This window comes from Cupressus sempervirens, chromosome 8 (genome assembly GCF_028749045.1).
Source record: "Cupressus sempervirens isolate cs-2001-9-10 chromosome 8, ASM2874904v1, whole genome shotgun sequence".
Classification (NCBI taxonomy): Eukaryota; Viridiplantae; Streptophyta; class Pinopsida; order Cupressales; family Cupressaceae; genus Cupressus; species Cupressus sempervirens.
In genome coordinates, this window is record NC_143125.1 from 752,447,090 (window position 1) to 752,473,713 (window position 26,624).

The following is a 26,624-nucleotide window of genomic DNA, read 5'->3' on the forward strand; positions in this document are numbered from 1 at the left end:
ATGATATTCAACATAGTCTTAAGGTAGGTCAAATACTCTTGTGAGTTTTTCTATAAACCAGAATATCAAAATATACTACCCCATATGAATTATCATTTTAGATTTTAAGGCTTATCAAATAAGAAGAATTTCAAACACATATATGATATTTAAGAGCTCAATATTTTGTATTAAGTTCCATGAGATAAGGAATGTTTAAAAATATACAATACTATTCTTCTATTATATAATCTAAACGTGCTCACAATCTTGGGTCTATTACAATGTGTAATTGCTTTGAAGTTCTTTCACAAGAAGATAATCCTTTGTAACTAGATCTAATCATGAAGCATATAATACTACTTTGGAATGTGAGAGGGATCTCCCTCCCTCACCACAAATATGAGGTTAAATATGTTATAGTTAAATGGAAGCTAGCTATTGTTTTTTTGTAAGAAGTCAAGCTAAATGGCCCTCACCTTGCTTCTTCTTTATCCAACATATGGATAGATGTTTATTTATTTATTTCTCATACATCACATATGGAAGGTAGAGGGGATCAATGATTGGATTATCTCAATAGGAGAGTAGTTTTGTTATTGACGAAGGGGAGGAACCTTCACATATTTGTATCTGGGTCTTATCCTTTACAAATTGGAAGCCTATTGGATTTTATTCTATTTATTCTCCTAACATAGCTTAAGAAAGGTGTGAATTATGGGAGTGGATGGCCACCAAATTTCCCCAAGATGATTGGGTTATTGGAGGATATTTCAACATGGTTGATCATCATTTTGATCATAGTTGGTTGAATGGTGTAAAGTTGAGTAATGAAGAATTCAATATATGGTTTTTTTGCAGAAATTCTTTGGGTGTTACTGACCCTATTTTTAATAAAGCTTCCAGCTAGAATAGTAATTGGTTCACTTGGTATAATTTTAGATTGGGAATTGAGAGGAAGCTTAGCAAACTTGATAGATTCTATATCTCTCCTAACCTTTGATTGGCTCAAGAAGTTGATGGGTGTTATGTTAAAGTAGATTATTCTACTCTTCTTTTTGGTTATTTCCCTATACTTTGTTTATTAGTTGAGGATAGTGAGGATATCTAGTGTAATTTTCCCTTCAAACTTAATAATTCTCTACTCAAAATTCCTTCATGTACTATTGATGCCCTGGTAGGTACTTGGAATTCTATTCTTAGGCTAGTAGAAAGAGAGTCTTATAGTGTTTGGTGGCAGAAGGTGCTATCCCATTGTGCTATTTTTTTAAAGATCTGTTGGTAGAATAATGGCATGGTAATGTAAATGTAAGGAGAAATCACTTAAAAAAAAGCTTGAATTTAATAGGAAACTATTGAATTGAACCCAACTAACCTTAAGGTTCAAAGTATGATTGCTATGATTCAAGCTCACTTGTATAACCTTGATATGTATAAAGGACAAGGGGAAAAAATTAGAGCAAGATTAAATTGGATTAAGGAAAGAAACAAAGGTACTAAGTACTTCTTCAACTATTTAAATTATAAGCATAAAAGAGAGCATGTTGATGTCATTAGGGATGAGTTTGGGTGGGTATTCTCCAATCAAAATGATATTAAAGTAGTGCTCCATAATTTCTATGAAAATATTTTCAAAGAGGATCCTCATTAGCTTGATGTACAATGGACATTGGAAGATATTATCAGGGAGGTCATTCCAAGAAAGGTTGATGTTGATTACACAAATATTCTTGATCGTGACCTTTCTATGGAAAATTTGGAACTTGCTATATTTTCTATGTCTCCAAATAAAAAATCTTTGAATTGATGGCTTCTCAATTGTATTCTATCAAACAATGTGGTAACATATTAAGGATGACTTATATCTAGTTTATTTGGAAGCACTAAGACAAGGTTCTTTGGGACTTGATATTAATAAAGGCTTAATTAAGCTTCTTTGTAAAGGGAAAAATGAGGATACTTCATGTTTTGCAAAACTCTTTTTTTTTTTCAATAATATCATACAATATAAGTCTTTGAATTATTTTGTACCACGGTGCAAGGGTACACAAGCTATTAAAATAAGATGTTCTGTCATTATCTATGTTGAGTTGCACCCTTGATAATTTTCTATTTTTGACTATTCTGAACATATCTTCATCCATCACTTTGAATTTTTTTTTTGCAACTTATCTATATCTAATTCAATCCTTTGGATTGATTAAACATTTGAAGAGATAATGTTTTTTAATTTGGTTGAAAAAATCAATTTATTTATGCTTCATTTTGATTTATTAAAAAAAAGTTAATGTGATTCTTTATGTGTCATTGTAGAGTGAAGAAAGTGGTAAGAAACTCACTCTCATCTTAGCTTGGAAAGAAGAAAAGAGGCTCACCAAGGTTGTCATGATGTGTAAAATTTAAACCGGGTATGTGTTTTGTACATCTTTGATAATAAAAGTTTTTAATTTTGTAGATTGTTGTTTTTGTGAATGCCAATCACACTTTCTTATTAGTCTTGAGCACTATCATTATTTTGAAAATATTCTTTATTCATTTTAGTAAAATAGTAGGGTTACATTAGCTGGTAAATATAAGTGGTGGAACATTCATAAACATTGCAAGGAAGGTAAAATATTAAAAACATTATTGCAGCTCATACATATAGATAGTATAGTATATTCACAAAATGATCAAAACCATAATAGATGAAATATAGGGGTAGATCTCTAGGCCAATAGAAGTCAAAATATTCAATAGTCTCTTCCTTTCATATGTCTTTTACTACCTTTCCATAAATAACTATGCTAGGATTGAGAGCTCACTAATGTAGCCTACCTGTATGTGTCCAATCTATGGTACTTTGTGTTATATCTGCCAAAGGTTCATGATTTATACTTAAAAACTAGAGATACTAGAAAAACTTGAGGCCATTTAGTTTTCCATTAATTCATTTTAGTTGTATATTCATTCAATATTTTTTTTTTCAAACCCTTAATAATATAAAATTTCAACAAGGAAACCTAAGTACATGAAATGTTTGAACCATTGTCTACTGTAGAATTAAGCTCCTCTCAAAAAAATGGACTTTTTTACCCATTTAGCAAACATGGTGAAGCAAATGAATTTTGACTTGAATCAATTGCAGTTGATGTTTGTCCCTAATGATCTTTTGCAATAATTATTAATGAATAAAAACTACTGCACATTAGTTTAGTAAATATATTATACTGATACTTATGGTTTATGTTGATAATGCTCCCAAGTCATTGCATACAATTTTTTTGTTGTATATGTGTGGAATAATGGTTGTCACAAATTCCTTCCAAAGATATGAGAACTATATTTTTTGCTTTGAACATGTGTTATTCATATTGATTTCTATTGTCTACCATGATAGAATTGTTGCCTAACCAAACTAATTTGCATTTGTTAGCAAAATGTTTCTCCAAATTCTAGGTGTTGGATTGGTGCATATTGTCATATTTATTTACACAACTAGAGGAGCTTTTATCTATTACATTTACTTTCCAACTAGGTACCTATAATTTCAAGGTCTCATAAAGATAATATCAATGACAATCCTTCATCAATCTTCAACACTAATTCATAAAAGGAGGCCCAAAGTTTTTTTTAAACTTGGGCTCCACCGAATTGCAACCATTCTAAAATCATTCTATGGACTAGAAATTTTCTACATATCTCTAATAAGCTAGGAGTCCAGGCTTCTTAATGCTAACCATGGGATCATTACAAGATTCCCCCATTACTTGCAATGTCATATCATCTATAGGTTTCCCCAATAGATTAGTTATTTTTTTCATCAAAATTAAAGAAAATTTTCAAATGACCATTTTATCATCCATACATTATCTGCTTGAAAGAAATCATAAATTCATGTCTGAGCTACACCTAGAGTGATTGGTGTTACACCTATGCCATCTACATATGACTGAGGTGAAGGTGTATGAAATTCAAAGGAGTGGTACTCTTGCACTAGAGTGAAGCACTTTTCAACATCTGATAGGTGTGCATTCAACCCATGAACCATATTATTTTTAGAACCCCAAAATCCCATTAATCCTTACAAATTTTTTTTCAAGTTTCATATTAGATGAGAGGATTTTTATATATTAGGTGATGTTTGTGAGGGCACATGCATGTATTTCTAGAGCTTTGTCAATACAACAATAAAGCAGAACCTCAAGGCACTTCTCTCCCACCAAATGTTTTTATTGTATGTGGACTCACATTATTGCAATTTGTGATGGAATTAACATTGGCAAATCCATGCATGTCTTTATTAGAGGACTCAATGCCATCAAACATGGCATCCTCATCCCCATTTTTTCTCCATGTTCAAAGCATCAACCTCATTTCCATTATGAAAAAATCTTAATTTTCTATATTCTCAATAATAGAGTTTTCCTCTCTATCAAACTCAATCACCTTGTTTAGACCCAAAGGATCAAGCAAACCTCCAATAAGAGAAACAACTAGATCCACTCTACTATCCCTTGCTATGATGGATGAGAAATCTAAGAAGATTTAATTTACTTTCATATATCCATGCCTAATATTGATGTATTTTCCTTTGAAAATTTCTTTTAATTCTTATAGTCTTATAATCAAATAGTTTGATGATTATTTACTCATAATATATTGCAAGTATATTAAGCTAAATCCAAGAATGGAATATAACTAGAAGAAGAGATTATTGTAGGAATAAAGTTGCACACTTTCAGACTCTATACTTAAATTTTTAGATATGAATAGATGATATATGTGCACTTAGGAATAAGCTAATTATAATATTTGGAAATAAAGTTTGATTGAAATTACATGGAATGATGATTAGCAATAATCAAGATCCTTAATCTAGTATTCACTATGTTATTGCCTTTGATTCTATCACTCTACTACGGTGTATAAATGTTTAGTAGATATGTTTGTTTTACTCTATTTATGAATCACCCTTGAATGAAATTGATGACTTTGAATACATGAGTATTCTTTTCTTTTACTGTCAACTCTAGCCAATGGTATGAGCAGTAGAACTTATGCCAAAATTTCTCCAAAATAAATGGTACAAGACTGAAATCTATATATTGTTTAGCATAGTGTAATTGAGTCCCTTACTAAACATAATTGATATGATATATCTATATATATTTGCAAACTCCTCTTTATAATTTCTAATTTCTTACTATTATCTTTTGTTTCCTTCTCTCTTGCCAATATTCTTTGATGAATTTCTTAATTTATCCTTGTTTTGTACCTACATTAGATGTGTCATTAAAGTCAAATTAATCTAAACTATTTTCTTCCTATTTTGTATATAGAAAATTTTGAGTTGACGCCTTAGTCTTCTTCAATTAAAATAACGAGTCCATTTTCTTCCTTTCTCCTATATTAAGCATCAATTTTGGTCATGCACATAATGGCCATTGACTAAAGAACTAGACACAATTCTCTTCTTGGAAGATGAAGTAGTTGAAGTTGTTGAGTGCAATGGAGCATTAGTGGGTATTTGAGAAGCATCATTCTGACACAGAGAAGAGAATATGAGCCTAGCACTTAGGACAATTGTTTTCCATTACAAGGAGGTTCACATAGTTGGGTTGGTTTCAAAAGAGGTTTTATTAGGATGGAAGTTGGCATGGAGACCAAATGAATGTCAAAAGAGTCCAATGGTAGTGGAGGATGTCACCACTATGGAAGAGGCCCTATGAGTAAAAGGGTATGCAACAAAGTCCAAGATTTTATTACAACTTCCAATAGATTTCCTTTCTCTGGTAGAGATTTCATTGTTACCTGAGGGTCATATTTTGGTGGTTTAGGTAAATGAGCATTCAATGCATTAGAGATCAAATCTATATGCTTCCAAAGCTACATCATATTTGACAAAGCCTCAATAATAGTTTGTGAAGGTGACATGTTGACTAGCATGATATAAATTTTATGATTTGCAATTGGTGATAAGTAGTTAGTTGAGGGGGTGAACTTCTCTTTATCATCCCAAACTAGCCCACAATTGAGCAAGCAGCTTGCCATGATGACTCATTTTTTGTATTGAATTAGGAATGCAATTTTCCATCCTTAGGCTACAAGCCCTTGTCATAAATCATTAGCTCCTCTGGTTTTAGATGTTTAGAGAATCTCATTTGTATAATTGAACCTTGAATTTCTCCTTCTAAAGGGGCGTGGTGGTTTGATTCTTACTTCTACTGGTTAGTCCTATGCTAATCATTGACATATTGTTGCAATTTTAGAATATTTTCTACTAAGATTTCAAATCACAACCATAATAAGATGCATTTATAGTTAAAAAAGAGTGAATTAAATATTGATTTTCAGCATGCATATCACACTTTGAAACTAATGAGATAACATTTACTAGAGATTGTGACTCCATAGTTTGCAATTCATTTGACACAAAATATTAGGGAAAAATTCCAAATATATTGGAAGAGCTTCCCACATTTTTTTGACATGGTCCTAATTAGTTTGAGTCTTATAATTTCTAGGTTTATCTATGTTGCACCCTAATGGAAACTACACTTGTTGCAAACATTTTGTAGGAAATGATATTTATTGGTATTTTTCAAAGAGTTCAAAACTAGTTGTTGCAACAAATCCATGCTACTAGAGTCTGTGAGGTTTAGTTTAGAAGGCTCTTGTATTGATGACACTACATCAAATATCAATTGGCCAAGTGGTCACACAAAAGAATGATGCTTGTATGTGCTAGAATTACTATCACATCATCTGATAATGAAGTCACCTCTGACTTATCTTCTAGGAGGAATTTTGGGTGGCATACTTCAAAGACTAGAGTGGAGATTGTAAGATTCTCTAAAATATATTTTCTCACAACTTCTTATACTACTCCCTTAACTCATCTCTTTCATTGCAAGTTGTGTAGAATTTGCTTTATTTTCCTTGTTATCTCTTCATGTTGTTCGATTTCATCCTTTGCATTTAATTTGGTAGATTCCAACTCCAAGGGTATGTAAATTAGAAGATGCTTCAATTCATCAAGATTCTACACCATCATAAGTTTAACTACTGTAAAATAAAATGAAATGCTAAGGAATATTTAATGTCACACTCATAGGTTTGCCAAAGGTTAATAAGCTAATTAGAAATCTTATGAACAATTGGATATTTTCTTACTTGCACTTTCTCCTAGTGCCTCATATTCATTTGGAATAGGTGAATTATTAAGTGTGTTAGCCTTATTCCCATGTCTAGATCCCTATTACTATTGAGTGCAAAATTTTCAAGAAAATAAAAATAAATCTAATCATTTATTGTACATTTTTATATAGTTCACATTTCAATCAAGAGAGAAACATTATTATTGGTTTCAGTAAGAAGATCTCATGCTAGATCCTTTGAAATGGACTACTATGAATCATAATCTAAATAAACTAAGCAAGGAACCCTTGCGACATCTTCAACACGAAAATTGCTACAATAGTACATACTATATAATGCAACCAACTCAATCATGTGCTTAGCTTATAAAATAATTAATAGTATATTGCATATGTATATAAAGTTAATGTCCTAATATTAACAAGAGAAACATTTAGGAAATATTTCAAACATGCTATCCTTGTTTAATATTTTAGTCACCTATCATTATCCTAGATAGTGGATTCACATTTTGTTTGCAATACTAAGAACACAATTATTTCCATAAGATAAAGGTTAGAGAAAGCTCATATTTAATTGATTTCACAAATAGACATGTAACTTTGAGAAAACAATCTATGACCATAATTATGATAGATGGAATGCCAAGATGAACAAGAATGAAATCAAATCTCCATTTTCTCATTAGAGACATTAGTGGGGTTTGAAACACTAGGATTTCCCTCCAAAACAACCTAAAAAAAGCTTCTGAAGGGATTTTTCTAGCTGCTATCTATTTTAATTAGGACATAGACTTTAGGGTAAGGCTCAAGAGGCTTAAAAGGAAAAAAATTAGATTGTAAGGCTTGGCTTGAACTGTTTAAAAGGAACAGATTTATGTAGTGATAATTTACCCAATAGTCTTGAAACTTGACAATCAAGATTCAGATTTCCATAAGAAATAATAATGTTGTCAAAATCACTGATAGGGAATGGGACATTCAAGTGGCTTGCATGGAAAAAAAATTAATGTGCTTCCCTAATGACTAAAGGCTTGTTTTCCAAAGATACACTAACTAGTTGAGACCAACTAATCATAGGTCATTGGCTTGAGAGTAAGGCCCAAGCTCCAAATTTGGGATATGAAATTGTAAATTTGTAACCATGTAAACCTAGCCTACATTAGGCCTTCTAGAAACTTTTTGGAAGTATGTAGAAGGAAACCTTGAATTCAAGGAAATAATAAGCACATGTAATGAACAAGTGTGCAGTCAAGTTCCCATATGGTTGACATAATCCTAAAATAATCATGTGAATAATCTTAAATTAAGTTGATATAAAGGGATAAATGCTCTATACCATTTGAACCATTGAAACCACATGTAGTTTTAAAATATTTGATCTAAAATAGAAAGAGTTAGGATATTTTAGGGAGATCAAGTAGGAGTAACACTTTATCTTGAAAATAGTTTAGGTCTAAAATAGTAGTTCAAAAGTGAACATTTCTTGTTGATATAATATGCTAATAGAAGCTCCAAAAATTATAAAAAAAGGTTTTCCTTTCATTGGAAATTTTTTGGCAATATCAATCCATGTCTATAAATTCAAATCAATAATACATACCCCAACTAAGAAGAGGAAATGTGGTACATAAGAATGTTTTTGAAAATGTGGATCAAATGTCTAATATCCCTATTCAAACTAATGTATACAAAGGAAAATCATTTGGCAATTAATACACATTTTTCAAGAAGGATGAAAATTTGATTTGTACATCTAGACATCAACACTCTCTTTTTTATTCTACTCATATAAGCTTCAAGAGGAATGATAGCTTCCTGGTGCATGAATGAGAAAAGTAGAAACAACATAAATATATATTGTGCCCTCCTTATATGCCCTTCAACACTAAGATAAGATTGAATAAAAAAAGAAATTTAGATAACCATTGCAATCCTTTTGTAGTAACTATTATTCAAAGGTGGATAGTAATTATCTAAATAACATGTAAAATTATGATACTTAAGCTTTCTTATCTTCTTGTTGGGACTCTTAAATTAGGGAATCATCCATCTTTCAAGCTACAAAAATTTACTAGGCTAAAAGGAAAGATAACAGATCCATAGTCTATAGCACCTCTCCCATTTGACTTCTGTAAAGTCATCCTAATGGATGCAACTTTGTTGATATCTCCTTGTGATGGGATCGTGTTTGGGACCATGAGTGGTCTACACTATTGAAGTGATTGGATTTATGTTTTGTATTAGTTTCTTTGATTATGCTTTGACTGATATTTGAGATTATGATGTGATTTATGGTTCAATAATGTTTTTGCTAGTGGTTACTAGGATTGATGTGGTATCATGAGGTTTTTTTTTTATTACCTTGAGGTGTATGTAGAGATTGCACTGTGTACTATTACCGTGCTACACTAGACTAGGTTCCTGTAGCAATAGCTAGTCCTGTTTATGACTATGGTTTCTTACATGTTTTAAGTTCCTCCTTGTTGTTGTTTAAACAACCATTATTAATGCTTAAATAATTAGGAATTGATTTTCCTTGTTGGATTCATTGGTTATGTGTTGTGGATATTTACCTTGTTATATTATGATCTGAGAGGTATTTATTACCTATGTTATGTTTTACATGTGAGATGACCTGAGGGTCAGATGTTATACTTGAATTCAGTATCATAGATGTTAGACTACTATGTTGTTCAGTTGATAATATTTGCATGATGATGCCATTTTGAGATGACAACATGTTTTATGACAATATATGGTTATTTGGTATTTGGACATATCTCTGATTATGTTAGGTGATGGATTTAATGCTATGGTTATTTACTTCATTTCTGAATTGTTATGCTTTATGCGAACATGAGCGATGCAAATAAATTATTTAAGTATAATCAAATAAATTTTTTAATTAGGTGATTTAATACATTTATTTATTTGGCTATGTTATTATATGCAATTGCACTTGATCGTGTTATTTAGTGTGTAGGATTTATATCTCGGCAGTGGCACATGGAGTTAGTGATTCAACTATTCATATTTTACCAATGTTGTTCTTATATGGTCAATGTATCCTTATTTTAATTGTTTAATTAATCCTTTTAGTGATTATTAAAACCAAACTCATTTGCATTATGTGACTAGACTAGTAAGTGTGTCTGTGCATTTAGAGGTTCACATTGTCATGAAAGTTGTTAAGGTAATTTCTATGTTTTTGGGTTATTAGGCCTTTTATTGATTTATTTTAATTTCTATCAACTTTTCCATAGATGAAATCCTATTACTAGGATTAGTCTATTTTCATTTGGGTCAATTTAGGGTTACACTAGGTTAGTTGGTTGTTTGCCCTAATCGGTTATTCACTCAAAAGGTGAATAAGTATCCAAAAAGGAATTTAATTCCTCACTTCTCACTTTTGAATTTGAAAGTTAGAGAGTAAAACCCAAAATCCTCTTCATGAGGATTTATTGTTTTGTTCATTGTGAGAGCTATGGGTGTGGGATCATTTTGAGGTTAAGCTCATTGGATCCAGCTTAGGGAGACCTTAGATTGTTGTAATTTTTTGCTACTTTTGTAGGATTTTTACTTTATGGTTTAGATTCCCATTTTTCCCTTTTGGATGTGAGGTAGGGCTCTCTCATCTTATTTTTTTGGCTCCATTTCTACTCTTATTTTTGGTAGCCATTTGTTAGGAGGCTGAGAACTAGTGTTCCCCTCCATTTCTATTTGTTGGTTCTACCTAGTTGGTCGGGTATGAGCATTTTCCTATTTTTTGGGATGAGGGCTTAGGGTTTTGCACTGTTATGCTGATTGGTTTTTCATATGGTGTCTAAACTCAATTATTTTTATATTTTTGGGGTTTTGGTACCCAAAGGACAAATGGGTTTTAATTTCAATTTTTTTTTCCAAAATTTGGGGTTTTTACCTTGTTTTGCACGCTGCCTTGTTTTCTCGAGTTTTCTTGGCATGGTCATGGACTTGGATCATCCATTTGGATGTCAGTTAAACCTTTATTGCACTTTTATGTTTGTATTGGATGCATGTTGCATCCATACTCCTGACGTCATGTTCAGTTGAGTGATTTTATACTTGATGTTATGGTTTCTCTTGGACCTTGTTTTTGTTTTGTGGACATTAGGATTTGTGTAGAATCCATACTCTTAGATTGAGACTAGTTGAGTGAGTTCATGATGTTTGGTCATGTTATATCATTAGGATTCATGTAGAATCTATACTCCCATATTGAGGCCAGTTGAATGATTTTATGATGTGTGGTTTTTTGGTTCTTTGGGGATTCGTTGAGAATCTGTCCTCTCAAGTTTGTTTTTGGCGGAGTGATATTTTTCTTTTGTTGTCATCCAATCCTTGTTTTATGATCTTTGTGATGGTGGTGTGCTAGACATAAGTACATGCACACACATTTTTTGGGTGACTTATAGGGCTTAATCTTCCATGGTACTTTTAGAAGTTATGATCATTGGGGTTGGGTTGGGAATTTGCATGCCTATGGGCACTCATCATTGGATGTGCATGGGTAGGGTAGGGTAGCATATGGAGGGAGCTTCTATCTCATAGCTTGGTGATCATGGTACCATAGGTTGGTAGAGGAAAATTTAATTAAATGATAACTAAATAAAATGTGTGAGTGGTAATAAAACTTAAGATAATAAAATGTGTGAGCACCCAATTAAGTTTGAGAATACAATATGTGAGCACCTGTATAAGTTTGAGGATAGAAAATTTGAGTTTGGGCTTGTCAATTTTAAGTGATTCTCCATGATGTAAACCCCTACTTTGTAGCCTTTGAGATTTCTAACCAAGATCTATAGTTTATGCGTTGTCTTTGTTTTGGGTTTTAGTCATCATACTATCTGGCATGAGTGTAAGCCATGGACATTTTTTTTATGTGTGCTTTTGGTTGGATAATTATCTCCATCAGCATGATAGGAGTGGACCTATGGGTGCCATGTGGTTGGGAGGCATAGCTACCTATACCACTACTGGGTACTGGTGTACATAGACAATCTTTTGTCCTAGTGCGACCGTTGCTAGATGTTTTCACTTGATACTTCATGTTTTGGAGTATCCTTTCTCATGATTTATGATTTCATTAGAATGCTTGGATATCATGTTTAGATGATGCTAGTTTATTTGATGCATTCCTATAGTATGATGTTTAGCATATGATTAGATGATATGAATTGCTTCATTGGCGTATATACTACTTATTGGTTTAGCATGTTAGATTTCCTTAATCTTATGTTGTAGCACATTTTAGTAGTGATAGCCTCATAAGATAACACTAATGATCTAGTTGGTATTTTGGGATGTTATGCACGGGGGATGGCTCAGGCCCATGATGGTCTTATGATGGTATTGATAGTTGAGAGGAATTGTGTACTTAGTTTGGTTTTTCAGTTATTGCAATATTATTTCTATACATTGTGATGTTGCTTTCAGTATGTTCTTTTACTGCTATGGTTTAGATGGAAAGATGTTCATCTTTCTTGTTTCATGGAATCTTGTTGTTCTTGCACTTGAGTGTTCATTCCTCAAACTATGTGGATCTAGTACTCCCTGGTGGGGAGGAAACTTATTTACTTCCTTTTTACCTTCATGTTTTCTAGTTTGCTGATTTTTATCCTCACGCAAAATTATGCTTTCTTACATGAGAATGCAATTGTTCATGTGGTGTGCTAGGTTTCTTCATGTAGCTTGGTAAATCCTTGGGTGAAACCCCACACTAGTTTGTGATGGGAACACAACCCAAGCACAGAATGGACACAACGAGAAAAGGGAAATTGTATTAACTGTGAAAATAAGCTAGTAAATTCAGTACAGAGATAATAGACTTCAAAACATGCCCTAAGGGCTTACAATAGCACAAAACTAGAGATAATTTCTCCTTCTGGTACCTCCTCTCAAACTCCACTGCGAACTACCTTTTACAATGCCAGTAATGTCCTTAAATAGACCCCAGAGGGTTAAGGACTAGAAGTACATTCTAGAAGGTGCTAGTAGGCATCCACGAACCAAGTAGAAGGCTCCAGAAGCTATGTTAGAAGTTGGTGCAAATCCAAAAGAATCCAAAAATGGTAACCGAACTTTCGAGAGGCATAACTTTTGAACCATAGCTTCGATTGACAAACCGTTTACATTTTCAAAAAGCTCTCGAAGCACTCTATAGCCCTATGAACAAGAATCACTCCTCCCCCATTTTAAGCCCTTTTTGAGGTCATTTAATGCCCCTAACCTTACTTTGAAGCATTCTTAGGAGGTCTCCAAAAATTGAAAAACTGCAATAACTTTCAAACTGTGGGGCCTTTTGACCTGATTCTTTTTCTGGAATGCTCTAAATTACAATTACATTCATCCAGCCAATTTACACCTTCTATTTCACCAAAATGATGGCTCAATTACATAATCCTATTTTTTGGCATTTACACATATCCCAAGGTGTTCAAATACTCTATCCTAGAACATTGATAGTGGAACTATGAGAGTTGAAACTTTTATTTGACCCAAATAGGTATCCAAAAATGAAAACACATGAAACAAAAACTAAGTCTAAGTACTTTTTTTTTGGGTGACACAAGATTGCCCTTATATCTCTGGATGCTCTTGCATCAGTTTGGGTGTTTTGGCTATTGAACCAAGCATGTCCTCATGTGAGATGGTGTTTCCTCACATGGTTTAGTGTGGTTTCTCACACAAAGAGGTACTTCCTTGAGGTGAGACTGTTAGTTGTTATTCTTTCATGTGAAAAATAGGGGGCCTCTTCACTATCTTTTAGAGAATGCAATTTGGAATTTTGAGTGTGCCTTGGTATTGCTAGTGGTTCCATACTTTGATAGATCAAAGATTTTGGTTTTTTGCTATCATCTTTGGTTTTTAATCTTGAGTTTGCATGTGTCAATTCGGTAGTGGTGTCTAGAGATTCGTTGGTTGCTAAGATTGTTGATGAAGTCTTCCATTTTGATCTTTGTGATCCCTGTATGATGTTGACATGTGCATTCATACTTGTAAAAAAATATCTTGGCTTGAATTGAATCCTTGTTTGAAGGATATTTGGGTGGGGAATTACATAGTCTAAGGTAGAGTCTTGGCTTGATCTTTAACAAATCTTGCAATCACTCTCTTATCATAGAAATATGTACAAACATCTAAATTTAAATTTTGAGGTATAACTTACTAGATTCTAAATTCAAGCTCAGTTTTACTCCCTCATTTCTTGTAGTACAAGCATTTTTTCTAGGGTAAAAATACAAGAAAAATATTCATAGGATTTCTTATCATCTTGTTAGATCTTTTAAATTAGGGAATTAGTTAACTTTCTAGCTACAACAATTTACCAGGTTAAAAGGCCAGATAAGAGATCCATAGTCTGAGGCATAGTTTTGGAGATCCCTAAAGATAAAAAACAAAATTTTATCCTCATCAACAAAAGGAGGAATTGATTTTAGACCAAAGTTTTCTTTTAGTGTTTTGAATTTTTTTTGGAGAAATTAAAGGAAAATATAAATATTAAAAAATAGTTTTATTGCTCCAACATCACCTGAGGGGTCATCAAGGACAAATCTACTTGGCAAACAAGAAAAACTTCATTCTAGTCTTTAAATAATAAATGTGAACCTAAAATACCATTAGAAAAGAGTGAAAATTATAAGTGTAATGAAGAATATTCTTTTGTTCATTCTGAGGGGTTACCTTCTATGAACATAAAAATAATAATCTGGTAGTGAAAAAATGAGAGAAGCATTCCTATTGCAAATTCTATATGTGTAGATGAAGTAGTAGTTGAAAAAAATTCTAATAAAAATATAAATTTCTCTACCTTAAGTTTAAATAATCTAGAACAAGACAAGTTAGGACTTAAAAATCTACAAAATTGAAAACATCATAAGCAAAGAAGTAAATAAAAATTCCTTTTCCATTACATCAGATAGAAATTCATGTTGATCAAACACTCCAAAAATATTGTGTTTGAAAATTTCGTAGAAGTAGGACACACTCGACATGCTCAAGGTTTCATTCTCTCCCCTAATGTAGACAAAAAAAGAAAGGGAAGGGGAAGTGATTTATCAAAAAATATGAGTTCATTAGGAACAAATATCAACATTTAGACCAAGATATGGTAGAAAATAAAGCAATTTAGGCAAAATCAATGGAGTTTCAATTTTGGATTAGAGAGTCACTAAGTATTGTTAACACACTACAATGAAAGAAATTTTTCTTACACTTCACATTGTGATTCATTTCCCTACAATGACTCATTTCCATTCAATAACTTGGGACCTTAACATATTATTTGAATACAAAATTCTTCTTATAATCACTCCTCATATTACAAATCTTACTTGTTGGCTTCAATCAAAGCTTTCATTTTCTATTTTCCCAATATCCTATTTGTTAGCTATTTCAATTCCTTATAGTGGGAATTCCAATGGTACTTTAGCCTTTGAACTCTATGTAGGATCCATGATAGTGTAAGGATCAATATTAAAGTTTTTAGTGTCCGTAAGTTGTAAACACTCTTGTTTTGGGTCATAATTGTAAGCCCATGGTGTGTCTGTCATTGACAAAATCAACAACATAGATTTCAAAGATCTACATATTATCATTATCATTATCCATTCATCATCTTTGATGGTACTTTCAATTCAATTAAAGGTGATCATCATCTCATTTTAAATTTAATAGTTTGTGCCTTTCACTTTCCTTATCTTTTATGCCAAGTTTTGAGGTATTTTTAGTCTTCCACTCTTAGTTGGAGAAGATTATGATGAAGAGAAATTGAAGGAGTCTTCTTCAACTATAATAACATAAATATTTAGATATTATTTTTCTTCATTAGTCTTAGTTATAGAAAGTTCTAGGAATGGACAAGAAGCAATGATATTTGAAAGATCTAAGCCTAGATTTGGTGTTTGTATCTGGTCTAGAGATGCATTTCTTAATTCAACCCCTTTGATTCCCTTAATTTTACCACCAAGGAAACCTAGAATTTAATTATTCTTTCATATTTGGTAGATGTGAGCCTTAAATGAAACATCTATAGGTGTTGCAAGATCTTTACCAAATTGGAATGGTAAAGAATCTGAAATCCTAAGATCATTTTCACTTGCTAGGATATAGAGTAAATCCATTTCATTGTTATTGACAAGAGCAATATAGCCATTTGCAAAAGATGATAGTTTTCTACCTATATATGGATGATATTTCTATTTTGGTAGGCTACTTTTGGAAAACATCCCATATAGCTTCTATGCTCGGTAAAGACCTGAATTCAAGCAATTCACTCCCATACAACATAACATGACTAGTTTAATTTTGATCCTTGTTAATAAATGTTGATTTTGAACATGGCACCTCAAATTTTAGATTAAAAATATATTTATTCTTTCCCTTAATAAAAGAACTTTTAAAATATAAATGTAAAGTATCCCTTGAGCAAAGTAATAGAAGTGAAGTTTCTAAACTCTCTCCAGATTTTGCAATTGTATTTCTCAACTCTTCAAGTTCTAGCGGTAGCTTAGTTTCATTAATTGGGGTCCCTCTAGCTCTTGTCAAGCTTATTTTTGAACTTTTTTGTGAAATTTCCATTCTTTGAATCTTGAAGTAAGCATAACTTAGTTTTGACCTTGTGAAGTTTCATTCATTTTCATTTATTGAAATAAACAAGGGTCATAGTTTAAGTGCTCGTTAATGGACAATTTTTTGTCAATGAGTATTGTGGCAAACTATTCGAGCACTATCTTTTTAAAGTTATTGTACACATTTATTATTTAAAATCTAAATAGAATATTTGAATTTTGAAATGAGAAAAATCCTTACTAAATTACAAATATTTTATGCTTTTTATATTTTGTAAAAGGAAAGCAAAATGAACAACTCTATGCGTCAAAACTTACATGACTTCCATATTTACTAGAGAAGAAAATAGTGTAAGCTACAACTATTCTATGATCATATATTTTTCTTTTTTAGTTATGAGGCTAGAGATCATGTTGGAGTGCATGCTGAAAACAACCGATAAATAGTTGAAACACTAGCGAAGCTTCTTGGTTATCCTTCTGAAATAATAATATTTCTACACAAAGAAATTGAAGCTAGGGCGCCTATACTTGGATGTAGTTCTCTTCTCAACCCTTTCCTAGGTCCTTGCACTTTTCACACAACATTAATAGGATATGAAAACCTCCTTAATCTACCTTATAAAGTAAGTAGACATAATTCTTCTTATTGAACCTTTAATGAATCTATTTTTAGAATGCTCTTCTAAATGGAACACTATTTTTTTATAATAATTGTAGATGCAAGGGTCTACATTCTAAGAAGTTTATTTTTATTATTTTCTATAAAAATATCATTGAATTAATATTGTAGCCATTGATTTCTTTTATTTATTTATTTATATTTTTATCTTTCATTTGAACTTGTGAAACTGAAAAACTTTTGGGATTTGATTTTCATTAATAAGATTCTCTTTCAGCATTAGCAACATATGCATCTAACTCCAATGAAATAGAGTAGTTAAAATTCCTATCTTCACCAAAAGGAAAGCTATCTTTTTTTATATCAATGTGGTTTCTTGCAAGTTTTCATAATTCACAGGGCCACTAGTGTTATGGCTACCTTTGGGGATTTGGCTTAGATAAGAACAAAATAGGCTTTGCAAATTGGATTATGGATCTTTTCTCTTTAATTTATTGCTTCCAAATAATTAGTTCATTTTTCTCTACCATTGACATGCATTTTTTCTTGACTACCAAGATGAGTATTCTGAATGTATCTTATTATGCCAAAGGAGTCTTCTAGAAGTTCTTGCTAAGTTTCCATCAACAAAGGCTCTACTAGGAGTATTTTTTGGTGCCATTGCTCCACATTTACAACCAAATTTATATTCCATCTCATTAGCTTCAAGGTAATGGTTTGAAATTGAAGATTTATTCCCCTTCTTTATTGTAATCTAACATATACATAATAGGTTGATGTTGTATAGTTTTGTACCAGGAAAAGTCCATGTTACATGTGCTCTAGTCCACGCCCCTAGCCCAATAAGGTGTATACACCATGCTGTGTTCTCTACATGGATGAAGGCAACATTACATGAAGTCTATAGTTATCCCTACTGAAGAATAGTCTCTAGAATGATCATGCCAAGTAAGGTGCAAATGTAAGCTCATGATCATGTTTGGTGTTTATTTGGCAGAATTCCTCCCCATACATAGAATCTACAGAGAATTGTAGCTGGGCACCAATTTTTATTAGGAATTCAAATTTTAAGATTCCCTTAGATCCTATGGTCCCAACTGTCATGGTAGGACCTGAGATAGGCATTTCATTGTTTAGAGGATTCCTTTGGGAAAGAGCTTCTCTGCAAAAATCTAGCTTACAACTTTTGAGAATATGTCTTCTTCACTACTAAATAAAATCAAGATTGATTTACTAATTTACTTTTATTATTGATTATTTTTAAGGATTATAAAATTTGTAATTATAATATTTATTTGGTAGCATATGACTAGTGATAGATCAAAGTTCTCCTTCCTCCTTCAGGCCATGGATGGAAAATTTAATAGCTCAACATTTTGTCACATTAGCAATTTTAATCATGGACTTTCTCCTTGTGTTTAGTGTTACAATGCTAATTGACATACATGAATCACAAGTAAGTAGATATTAACAGAATAAATAAATTAAATTTGGAAAATTTAAATTGAGGTAATTTGATCATATTAACCTATTGAAAGTGAGAATTGATGCCTCTTGTACTAGAAAGATTAATTGATAATTTGAAGTTTCTTAAACATTGTCATTCTATAAATATTGAAAATTGGTAAACAAGATTTTCTATATTATTTAGCATTAGGTTGGAGTTAATTCCAAGGTTAACTTATTGAGATTCACATTTTAATGTTCATTTGTGGGAGGATCCCATTATGAAAAGGGACAATTTTGGAAAACTAAAGGACAACTTGTATTGTGCCACATGGAAAATTTAATGCATGCAAGTTCCATTTGGAAGATAGTCATAGGACTAAAATATTAAGAAAAAAGTTCTAGCTTTTTTGAGAAAAAGAAAACAAAAAAGTGTGAGTATATATAGAAGGCACATGACTACTATAGAAATGAAAGTAAATAATAGTAGACATGAATATATACAACATGCAAAGATGACATGAATATATATAGAAAAGCTAACATGAATATATATAACAGGCACATGAATAATATTGAATTGAAAGTAGAATAATGGAAGACATAAATATATACAACATGTACATGAATACTAGATAATTGAAATTTGAATATGTAGATAGAACAAGAGTTTGTGTTTAATATATGAACTAAGTTTTACAACCTTTAGAACAAATCCTCTTCAAGTAAGGTAGGTCAAAAAGACAAAAAGGCTTGTCAAGTGTTTTCTAAACTATCTAAGACATGGTCAAACTAAAATAGGGGTTCTATTTGATATGTTATATATCTTCCTAGTTAGAATTCACATCAACTACATGTTCTTAAAGGATTTTACATGATTGAGGTTTGCTCATTATTCATATTTACTCTTTGTATTTGGTTGATTAAAAAAAAAAATGTTATAGATGATTGTATTCCTATTTCATTTAATAATTTTATTTTCTATAAATGGAATTGTAGCATCAAAATCACATGGCCATTATTTCTTTTTTTATAATGCATTTCTGTAGTAATAGTAGTCATTAGTACGTTATAGTCTTGTATAGTTGAATTAAATGTGGTTTGTAGAGACTTTGAAAGACTATGGTTATGATTGTGTAGAGTATTACTCTCAAAAATTTGTGAGAGATTCAAGGGTATAGTATTATGTTAAATTTGAATATATTCATGCCACATTTATTTTGAAAAATAAAAGAGTTTTGTATACATATTTCCTATATAACCACTTATCTACGACATCTAAATGTTATTTTTTTGTAATACCATGTAGGTTGCACTTTTCGCAAAGCCTAAGGACAAAGAAATGACTACAAAATATAGCTCCTATATTAGGCACTAGGAGTGTGGCCTACGACTAATATAAATTATAATTATTTAGAAAAATTACTTAGTGGCTTACAATAATCAGGGCAAAGAAAACATCCCTAAATAGTTTTAGCATTGTACCTTGATGTCATTAATAAGGTGTTATAAAAGAAACCACATCTATTCATTCAAAACAATGTGCCATGGATAACTCATCTATGTGCAAACAAATCAAATATTTTGAAACTACATACTTTCTACACATTAAACTTCAATTTTGAACATTATTTACTTATAGTTATCTTTTATTGTTGTTTTTTAGTTACTCAAGTGTTGTTTTAACAACAAGCTATTGAGTATAGGGAAGTCATTTTGTGCACTATTAAAAACTATGTTTGATGCATTTCCCACAGATGCCATGAATATAACATAGGATATTAAGATATAATTCCAAGGTTGAAGAATTGATAATCAAACATCTTTTAGTAGCTACTGCACCTAAAATATTATTTGAGACAAGTTCAGCTAATTCAATCATAAGTTTTACACTTTCTATTGTAAGGACACTTACTGAGGGGTATACATGTTTTATAGACCCTTTTATGGTGGCTTTATTTTGTGTTCTTCAATAATTTACAAGAGAGATGGGAGCAATTACTAACATTATCATTAAAAATTTATACTTACTCTTTCTTTAATGCTTTTAGTTTTATAAGCTAGCCCAAGTCATACATCTTATGAACTTTATGAAGTGGCCTAAGTGATGAAGCATCATCTATTTTAAATATTCCTATATAAGTAATTATTGTTTTAGTGTTCTTGATACATTTTTACTTACTTCCTTTTGGCTACTATTACTTCTAAAAATAAACTCTTTTGTGCCTTATTTGACTGCAATGTCATGTGGGCTTAGTAGCCACCATTTTATTTTTAAATGAAAAATATTTTATAATCTATTTTTTTCATGTATTCTTGCCTTAAAAAATAAGCATTTATCATGTGTAACTACATGATCAAAGGGTGGATGTAGAATCTATAGCTACAACTGCATGCTTAATGCATGACCTTGGTGATGTTACATCAAGATTTAAAGCAATACTTATAACCATAAGTGGAAAAGCAATGCTTGTACTTGAATGCAAGCACTTGACTACATAGATATTGCAAGCTAAATGGTTCGAGAAAGGCACATATTCTAGTGTACTCCTTGTAATACTTGATATAATGAAAGTTTGGATTGAAACTGACTTCAAGTCATCTAGCTCTAGAACTCCTAATGCTATACATAACTTATTATAACTAAATATACTACTATATATGCTACTATATGTAATCATACAATTCTATACACGTTGTATGATTATTCTTCAAAGGGTATTAGCTCAATGGAAGAGCACTCGCTTTTAAAGTAGGAGGATGGTGGTTCAATTCCATCATGCCTTATTATAACTAAATATACTACTAAATATCCTACTAAATATACTAATTATGTGACCAAATAGATCACTACATATAACACTAAATATATGACTAAATCAACTTTCAAATTTATGACTAAATATGTGATTAAATATACTACTAACTATATGACTATATGTGTGAGTAAATCAATGATCAAAATCAGTGACTAAAATCAGTCAAGTGACTAACAGTAGTTAATATCTAATAATTTATAACACTACTAAATATACTACTAGGTGATTTTAGTCACTAATTTTGATTCGTGAGTAAAATATACCACTAAAAATAAATCAAGTGACTAATAGTAGTTAATACCTAGTCATTTATGAAATGACTTAATATACTACTAAGTGATTTTAGAAGTATATTGAGTAGTAAATTTAGTAGTATATTTTAGTCACATATCAAAACCAGTGACTAGAATCACTTAGTAGTATATATAGTAGTGTTATAAATGACTAGATATTAACTAATATTAGTCACTTGACTGATTTTAGTCACATATGTATAATTTTTTGTGGTTTCTTTAGTCATGTATTATTTTTTTGTACTAGTGTACACTTCAAAGCTTGGCATTTTCTCTAGAAGCCCAATTTTTTGAAAGATGTTGGGTCCAAAAAGTGTTATCATAGCATCAATGAGTTTATCCTTTAACACTTTATCTTATAAATTCCACCTTTTAAGAAAAAAAATTGTTAGATTCATAAATGAATTGAAGTTACCTTTTAATATACTTGAAGAAATTGATCAAAGAAAATTTGATCTATTAATGAAATCAAAATATGATACCCTGTGCATATGATCAGCCCAAATATGCATAAACATTCATCATTAAGTTTTTCATCAATAGATTATTGCCTGCAAAATAAAATGAGATTAGTAGTTATTGCAGGAAATTACATGGGAGGTTAGTACATTTGATTATGAGTATAATATTTTATAGTAAAAGAGAGGATGAATCTTTAAAGTTGGGCTACTCTTAGGGGAAGTCCATCCTCATTGCTCATGAGAAATTGATCACAATTCTTTAGTGTTCGTGTACATCCAACATGGGTATATCTAGGAATATCCTTATCATCTCCTGCATAAAATTAATCCAAAATTACAAAATGCCCCTAAGAAATAATAGTTCAAGTGAAATTACACATGAAAAATGAGAGAGAAAAGGACAAAGCTACTTACCAATACACATTACCATCGCACCTATGGTCATACTACGTGTTGCTAACATTATAGTTGACATTACCTCTAGTATTATGTTCCTTGTAGTAGAAAATAGACTAAACATAGGATCAATTCTAGGTTCTGAAAAATTATATTGTTAGAGCATAGAAAATTATGGGAAACCATAGACATGATTGTGAGAGCTATTAAAGAAAATATTGTTTGAGAAAAACACAAGTGTACGATAGAACATGTGATGTAATTGAACCACCTAAAGTATCTGCATTTGAGGCATGACCCTTTAAATTATTTTGCATCCTCTATAACAATAGCATATTTATTTTATTTAGTGACATAAATAAAAGAGTATAGTATAAAAATCATTATCGAACTATTCTTATAACTAAAAACTACATTAACACTTTCTGTATAAGTCTAAACATGATACATCAACTCATCCTTTCTCATCTCTATTTGAGTAGTCTGAGGTAGAATTGATGAAAATTGAGTTAATGCTCTTGATAGTGCACAAGGGAACTTTTGTAGTGTAGCCACAAGATTAGCACTGACACAAAATCAGCAATGAATGGATCTTGCTGATCTTGTGACTCCTCATGGACTACTTGTTCATTTCCCTTTTTTTGATCAACACTCATTTGTGAGAAAAATATTATCAGTGCTATATTATTTAAAATAAATCCAAAATAGTATTGGATTAAAAAATAATAAAAAATATGCATTAACATATTACTTGCATCTTGTGTGTACAACAACAATGAGTTTTACTTGTTGGGAAGAAGAAGTCCCATGAGAACCATTGTCATCATGCATATCATGTGACTTTTGACCCATAATATAGTCCTGTAATTCAAAAAAAATATTTGAGACATGTTAAAACAATTGTGTTATTATTCCAAGTCAGCAAAAAAATAAAAAAATTAATGGTGTGTTGGATTCATTGATTGGAATTGATTTAAAGCATAGTTCATACCACCTCACCCATGATAGTGGCTATGTTGGTATCTATGTGATTCTCATTGTAATCAATAAGAAACTCTTCTCCTCCTCATATTAATTTTATCACACATAAAAATACATGATTTCCCTCATACACCTCAAATATACAATTGGATTGCTTCTTAGTTGATGCAGGTCATGTACTATTTATAAAACTTGTAATGTTCCCTAATTCTTTTGGCCTTCTATCAATATATATAGCTACTATTTTACTTTGTTTAATGGCCTCCTTTTGTATATAATTTTTCATGGGTGCATACATACACATACTTAACAATCTATATCCAACTACTATAATCATACGAAGGTCTGACATGCTCCATCAATTCAACAACTTTGTTGTAAGATAATTTTATTTCATCCATGGAAAATAGGCCCAAAACTTGTAATGAGGATGGTGCTATGAGATATATCTTCTCTCTAACACAAAATTAAATTTTTATTGGAGGAATTTCATCATGGATCCATTATTTTGTAGATGTTTGTATCTAAATGATACATAAGAGTTGCCTTTTCCCTCATCATCATAAGAACATGACCCCCCCTTAAGAAAGGAAAAATCTCATGTGCTTATTGAATTTATTTCTAATGTTTTGACCTTGAATTGATCTCCTTGATTTAGATATAGTAAATTTCTCACTTTCTTCTTCCATTCATAGATTTTCCTCACTCAAGGAAGACATATATGAAAAATTACCTATTCACTAGTACCTACACTCCATGAAATGTGAGATATGGGTGGCAATGAGAGAGATATTTTTCAAATGGTAAAATACATTAATCTCTATGGGGTGTACTAACTTATACCTAATGATCCATGAGACTGTGTGGGATGCTCATGAAAGGGCTTTGGGTTTTTGCATATGTAAATCAATTCTCTTATGTTAGCTAAAAATTCATGAGACATATACTCAAAATTACATTGAATATTAGCATCACATATGAATTATAAACATTAAAAGTTATACAACAAGTTAATCGGATTAATCATTGATCTATCAAGAACTCAATATTGAATAGCATAGACATTGATCACATAACAATACATTTCATTAATTTCATTGATAATCAAACCCCCCCACCCCCCTCATCATGGATATTATTCTTCATCTATCTCATCATTAGGATCATCATCATCATCGACATCATCGCCACCACTATCATGGTTGTCATCGTCACCAACATCATCATCATCATCATCATTGTTACCCATATATGGTCCACATTTATTTTATACATAATCATGGCAATAGTTGATTTTATATTTTTTCAAGAGGTGATCTCTTATTGAAGTGTCATTGTAAATATTAAATCTTTCGTTGTTCCTTTTCTTTAAGCCTCTCAATTGAAAAAAGTTGTGAACTTGAACATTGAACATGTTGTTCAAGATTCAAGGTTCTCAAGTCTATTTTCATGTTTGGTCTAGTCACGAGTATAATCTCCAAGATATTGTGACTATTGAACTTGAACATTGAACTTCTTTATAGTTCAATTGTTCATGTTCACTAATCATAAAGATTGACACCTCTAATGCCATGTATCTTAGGGGACAACTTAGCAGCAATGCAATATTGCTAAATCTATAGAAATGATTCACAATAATGAGAAGTTAAGAGTAATAATGAAGAACTATGTCATGGCACATTCAAAACTTGGGTGAATTGTTAATGATCATAACTCCTATCTTGTCATCCATCTTGTCATTCATCTACATGATTTAAGCCTAGGTCTTATTTTTAAAATGAAGCCTACCTTGTGTTTCATTCCCCTACTATTTTTGCTTGGGTAAAATTGTTTTATCTCATCTAGTGTATGTGGTGATAGCTTAAGTCTTTGTTCTACAACCTACATAATCTCAACTTAGTGAGTCTCTAAACTTTAATTTTGTAAGCATCTTTTCCTTCTGCATTTCTTGAGAAGTTGTACTTTCTTTTATATCATTTTTCTTTGGTTTTATTTCCATATGGAAACTCTCTTCAACTTGGAACTATCTGACAAGGTTAGAGAGTTAGTAATTAGCATGAGTATCCTTCCTAATATGGAAGACACTTTTCTTACCAATGAAGATATGAGAAAATAACTAGCTAGGTTTAAAAACTTGAAACCCTATTCTATCTTACAGAAGGTAAAAGATAATAGTTTTCTGCAAGAATCCACTTTCCCAAAAGCTTTCCCTATCCTAAGTAGTTTAGCATATAGGGATAGATATGATGTTGTTGAAAAAAGCATTTGTACCTTTAATGGTGATGTTCTAGTAAATGTGAGCTAAGTAGCTATTATGGGTGCTCTAAGAATACCGTTGCATGAAGTATATGAATATTGGACCATTAGTTCCTCCTATACCCAATTCTCTATAGGTGTCACAGAGATTAACAACATTGCTAAAAGTTGGCTTTTCAAGTTTGAAAGAGTGGGCTCCTATCTTGCAAAACCATTGACTAGAGAGCATATGATCCCTGAAATCAAAAACATCATCACATTGCTTAACAAGATAATGAGAAATTGACATACCTTCCATTAGGAAAACTAGATGTATTTATTCATTCAAACTATTTTAGGGGAAGATAAATGCATTGATTGGGTTGATATAATAGTGACTAGGTTCCAAGAAGAACTATCCCAGCTTCTAGAATCTCTAGATTTTACATGACCTCCTACTTTTTCTACATCCTAGCTTGTGATAAATAATAGAAAGGTCTACCACACTTAGATTGGAACCCAAGTATGCCAATACTTTAATATTATCCTCTCTTGCAGAAGAATAGAAACCCAAATTGATTCAAAATTGTTGAAGACACATTTTTAGCCAAATTGGTGTTTGAATTTCATGGAAAGGAAAATATGAGGTTGATGGAATAAGCC